A 5,586-nucleotide genomic window follows, 5' to 3' on the forward strand; every position below is an offset into this window, starting at 1 on the left:
GGGGCTGTGTCCTTGGCACGGCCACGGGGATGTGTCCTAGTTCAGAGCAAATTTGGGAGAGAATCCCCAAAGGGGCTTCTCTAGGAAAGCAGATTCAATCAGCCTCTCCTCACAACCAGTCCAGGAGAAAACACCTCCTTGGAGAAAAGTGGAAAAAAACTGTTTATTAAACAATAAAACCTCTTGCTGCTCCAAAAGAGGTGACAAACTGAGAAAGTCCCTCCATGGGCTGTAGCTGAGCTCGCTCAATCTCTGATCAGTCCCTCAGTGCTGCAAATGTCGCAGGCCAGGCCCGGCCCCATGGGCCTCAGGTGGAGCTGCCGGTGCTCCCCTGGGTGTTCAGGCCAGAGCAGGTTTGGACAGCTCCAAAGAAAAGGGAAAAAACCCCACAGTCCAGGGAACTTCTTTGCTTCAGCTAGCTAAACTAACTAAAAGCAAAGGAGAGCTCTGTCCCGCTGTCTGTCCATGCACAGACAGCAGAGGCCAGGAGCAGGAATGTGGAGGAGTGAGTGCAGTGTCTGAAAAGAAACTGCAGCTTCTTCTCTCCCCCTTCACTCTCTGGAACAAGGCTTAAAGGTGCAAAACTTATTATTCAGCATAAACAGAACAAGACAACTGGGGATAAAAGCATCATATAGTCAACCCAGGACAGGATGCCAGGAGCAGTTCTGCAGCTCTCTCTTTCCCCAAAGCTGGCAGAGACAAGGGTGAGAAATAAGCCCCTCAGTTTACAACTCTGCAAAGATTTTGGTTTGGAAATGACATACAGCTGGGAGCTTTTTGGCAGAGAAAATACTGGTGAAAGGGAGAGAGGTGCAGACTGTGGGTTGTACCTGTGGCCCAAGAGCTTGTCTGCATCTGCACTGGCTGCCCTGGTTTGCTGCAAACTAAAGCAAACTTCTTCCCTGGGAATTGGTGCAGTGAGAAATGTGTCAGGAGAGCCAAGATGGTCCTGAGAGCAGTTTGGATTGGTGAACAATGGAGCAGTACTGCCTTTCTTTAATAAATCACCATCAGAATCTGGATTTATGCCGAGACCTGGGGAATAAAGGCTTTTCTGCTTTGGCAAGTCAGTGGTCAGGCTGAGTTAATCTCAGGGAATCCAGCATTTTCTTCAAGATCTACTGAATAGATTTTAAATCTTACCTTTTTTTAAAGGAAGATGTAGTCTTTTGTGAGCTGTGGAGACTGGCAGAGGTTAGGCTTAAGTCAGGTTTTATATTCACCACAAATGTCTAGACTTTGATTTTGCAAATGCCTAAACCCCATTGCACGTGTGCTTTTGGATGTGTGATAGAAGTTTCCAATGTCAATTATAATTGTGCCCTGCTAAACCTCCTACAATGCCCCTAGCTAAGCATCTTTGCAAAAGCAAGGCAATGCTGGGGCAAAGCCAGCCTCACTGGGGGTTTTAAAACACAGCAGACATCAGTAATTCAGCACAGGACTTGGCATGTTCTGCCTGTTAGTGGACTAAGACAAGCAATCCTATTTAAATAGATAAAAGGGAAACACATTGGACCCGCTCCCTGTTGAGGCAGGGTCAGGGCATGAACTCCTGTGAAAACTGGCTCTGCCAGGATTTATTTCCTCTGATCTGATCAGGCAGTGGAGATTGGGGTGGGGGAGACTCGTCAGGCAGATTTCTCTCCTTGTGCATGCTCTGAGTTGGCCCACGGCCCTTGTTCCTGTCAAGGGTTACTCTGTGCCTCTGGGGCAGAGCAAACGGGCTCCTGCCTGCTCTGCCAGGGGAGAGTGCAGAACATCCTTCCCCTTCTCCTTGCCACAGCTGGAGTGTTTGCCTTACACTCCTGCATGTTTCTACTCGAGTCTCTCAGGCAAGGTGTTTCTGTGTGGATCACAAGTTGCTCTTTATTAGCTTTTAAACGGTCTTAGCTCTACATCACTGCAGAGCAAACCCCTCCCACAGTATTTCAAAAACACCAGAGTGGCAGCACTGATTTTAAATCCCATTCTTCCTCAAGTGCCTGATGAGTGTTTCTCTATAAGCTCAGGACTCCTCTGGTGCAGCAGTGAGAGTTTTCCAGCCCAGCTGGGTGTCGTGCCAGCCTCTGCAGGGTGTCCCCAGGGCACAGCCTCCCCACCCTCCTCTTTCCATCCCAGCTCATGCCCTCCCAGCCCTGTGTCTCACTGTGACAGCCCCTGACGCCCAGCTGGACGTGTTGGGATCTGCCTGTGCCACCTCCCCTGGAAAGGGCTTCCTGTGCTCTCACCCTGCCCTGCTTCAGCAGCGCTCCCTTTGGGCTCTGAGCCTCTCCCTGGCTTGGCTGGCAGTAGTGGTGGACATGGCAGTGCTGGGTAAATGGTTGGATTCGATGATTTTGGAGGTCTTTTCCAACCTGAACGATTCTATGATTCTGTGAGGGTTTGGCATTTCACCACAGCCCTGGATGAAAGAGTGTCCCAGAGGAAGAGAGAGGGGAGGCAGTGGAGCAGTGCTGTGAATGATCCATCACTCTCCGATACCAAACTGGTGTGGTCAAAGCTGTTACACTCTTCATGCAGAGACCTGGGTGTGCTTTCAGGTTGTTTTGACCAAAGAACAAGACAGGCAAAGTGCAGCTGGGCATCTTCCCTCAACCCCCCTCACCCCAGGACTTGAAGAACCCACTTGTGAAAAATGCATGTATTTTATGATTGGCTTTTCACAAATATTAAAATGAATATTATATGTGTTGTGTTAGAAAGTAATGCTGTATTACTTCTCTTAAGTACTGTGTTAAATATAGTTTTAGGTTATAAAAAATTGTTAAAATAGAAACTATGCTATGTAAGTTACTTTTTTTAAAAGAAAGGACTCACAGCGAGATAGCAGCCACAGGACACCTAAATCTTTCAGAGAAAAAGAATTTATTGCCCTCTTATCAGAAGAAATGAACTTCTTCCTACCTCGAAGTCACTTTTAGGATCCAGAGGAAGAAATTGATGATGACCAGACAGAATCTTATATTTGAATGGAATTTATGCATCATGTATGAGGTGTATCAATATGCAACAGGCTATTGTTTTTAAGGGTTAATCCTCTGTTAACGGGTCTCCTTTTCTGGGCTTGTGCTGCCCAGATAAAGGTACCCGGACGTCTGTAACTCTTTTATTTATTGTCTAATATTGTCCTAATTCAAATTGTCCAAATTGTTATTACTCTAATTGTATTACCATTTTTAATAACCACTTTATTACTATTAAACTTTTAAAAATTTAAAAACAAGTGATTGGCGTTTTTCACACTGCTGCTCTGTCCTCCTTACTTTGTGGGTCTCCTCCAAAGAAACATCAGAAGTCAAGGAAGGGGAAAGGCTGGATGCTCCCTCCCCAAAACACAGGGACAACGGGATCTGATCAACAGCTGAGCCCAGAGACAGCCAGGGAGGTAACACAGCTTTGCACCCCATGAGCACTTTTGCACCTGAAGGCTTTCCCTGGGGTTTTTGGAGACACCCATGAGCTGATCTGCACCCCATGCCACCCAACTGGGGTTAAAGGAGGGAGAGGAGATCTCCCCTCCTCCAGAGCCCTCTGCTAAGGGAGGCCTGGCAGAGCAGCTCCCACATGCCTTGTTTTTCTTGCAAGCCTCATGTTGAGCGCAGCCAAGGTGGTGCAAGAGAGGAGAGGAGGCAGGAATGAAAGAGCTGAGGTTTGCCTCGGGGCCTCTTTGCAATCACCCAGCAATTCTCTCCTCTCTGCACCTCCTCCAGCAGCAGCGTGTTTGAACCGCAGGCTTGGCAGGCTTGTCGAGTCTTCTCGAGGCCTGTACAAACACAGCAGCAGGTAAATAAAGCTGCCTGGTGCTGGGAACAAACTGCTGCAAAGACAGGTTAATGCAGCAGGGGCTGTGTGTCCCCTGGGGGCAGAGGCTGGGATGGAGAAGTCAGGAATGGGGATGGTGTGAGGCACCTTCCCCATTGCTGGGGCTCCTGCATGGGGAGATGGCACCAGTGGGTGCTGGCAGGAGCCCAGACTGTGCCACCAGAGCTGTGCAGGCAGAAAAACCACATCTAGAGATGAAAAGGTGAAGGTTATGGTCATGAAAAGCATTTCACTGTATCTTTTTTTCTTATGTTTCATACTGGGCTATGTTTCTCCCAGGAAATAGCCACCCAGGGCCATGGTCAGAAGCTCATGGATGAGATGGAAGGAGGAAAGGAAGGAAGTGGATGAGATGTCTGCAGAAACCCTGCAAACAACCTCTGCCTGATCTTGGAGGTGAGCAGGAAGGGTTGATGTTCATCTTTCAGCCCTCTCACCTGCAAGAGAGCAGCTGGGGTACCTGGAGCAGGCTCAGCTCCATGGAGCCCTTCACACAGCACCTCAAACCCACCTCCCAAACCTATAGGGTTTTTTTGAAGCAACACACCTGAAACTGGAAAGAGACAAAGAAATGCCTGTAAGCTTTAGGTCAACAGCCAGAGACTTCAGCTAAGTCAGAGGAGTGCACATAGGACTACAAAAGTCACCCGCAGGAGACCTTTACAAAACAGTAATTCCTAATTGCTGCATTAGTGCCAATTTAGCACCCCCCTCATCCCTCCTGCCCCCAAGGAAGGCTGGTTCATAGGGAAAAATATGAAAAATACCCACTCCAATACTGCAATACTGGCAGCTTATCATTGCAATCCTTCTCTTTTTTTTTTGTCTAGTGGTGCCAGCTGTGTTGCCTTCCCTGTAATGCATAGCTGGTGCCTGTTATTGTGAAAGACAGCATGGAAATAAAGACTCATGAGTGTGGCCTCATGTTTAATTAGAAGCTAATGTACTATTATTATTAGGCACTGAAGGAATGCACTGGCGAAGCAGTGTTTGAGCTGTTTTAAAAACATTTTATAAGTGTACTTTCCCTTTGCCTTGCTGGTGTTAACCACCTTTATTAGGAGGTGCAAGACTGCTGTTACCTGCTCTTACAGCTCTTTTGCACTTCAGGCAAACACTGGGATTTAAGTATCTTTAATCTCACTGTTCAGGAGACTGTGAAATAGAAGGGAATGGTGTGTGCTAGACTAAGCCAAGTGTTTAAGCTTGAGAGACCAAGTGGTCTGTGGTTGAATTTGCTATTTTGAGACAGTGATTAAGCACAGCTTAATGAAACATGGCCACCTTACTGGTCTCCAAAGAAGTGGAAGGAAGCAGGAAGATGACAGTTGTTTGTTGAGTGAGAAGTTCCACTGTCAGTACCTTTAGGAGCTTGCTGGGACTGCCGTGCTCTGCCAAGAGTGGCACTGCTTTGTAACCTCCATGTAGTGGCATGAGGGTGGCTTCACCATCTACTTTTTAATACCATTTCATTTCCCACTAACAGCTACAGCATAAGAGGAAACCATCCCAGTTGTACATCAATCTGTTGCATGCATAAAGATTAGGTTAGGTGAGGCTTTATTCTACAATTTTGTTCTGTAAATAACAAACACCTCCCATTCCTGCAAGCTCCTGGCTTTCTGTAAAGCTGTAGGGAATGTAAAACCGAGGGCAGCCTTACATGTCAACAGTTTGGGCTTCAGCATGATTCAAGACAAGGCAGGATGGAGCTCTGAGCAGCCTGATCTAGTGGAAGGTGTCCCTGCTCAGATCAGG

This window comes from Zonotrichia albicollis, chromosome 2 (genome assembly GCF_047830755.1).
Source record: "Zonotrichia albicollis isolate bZonAlb1 chromosome 2, bZonAlb1.hap1, whole genome shotgun sequence".
Classification (NCBI taxonomy): Eukaryota; Metazoa; Chordata; class Aves; order Passeriformes; family Passerellidae; genus Zonotrichia; species Zonotrichia albicollis.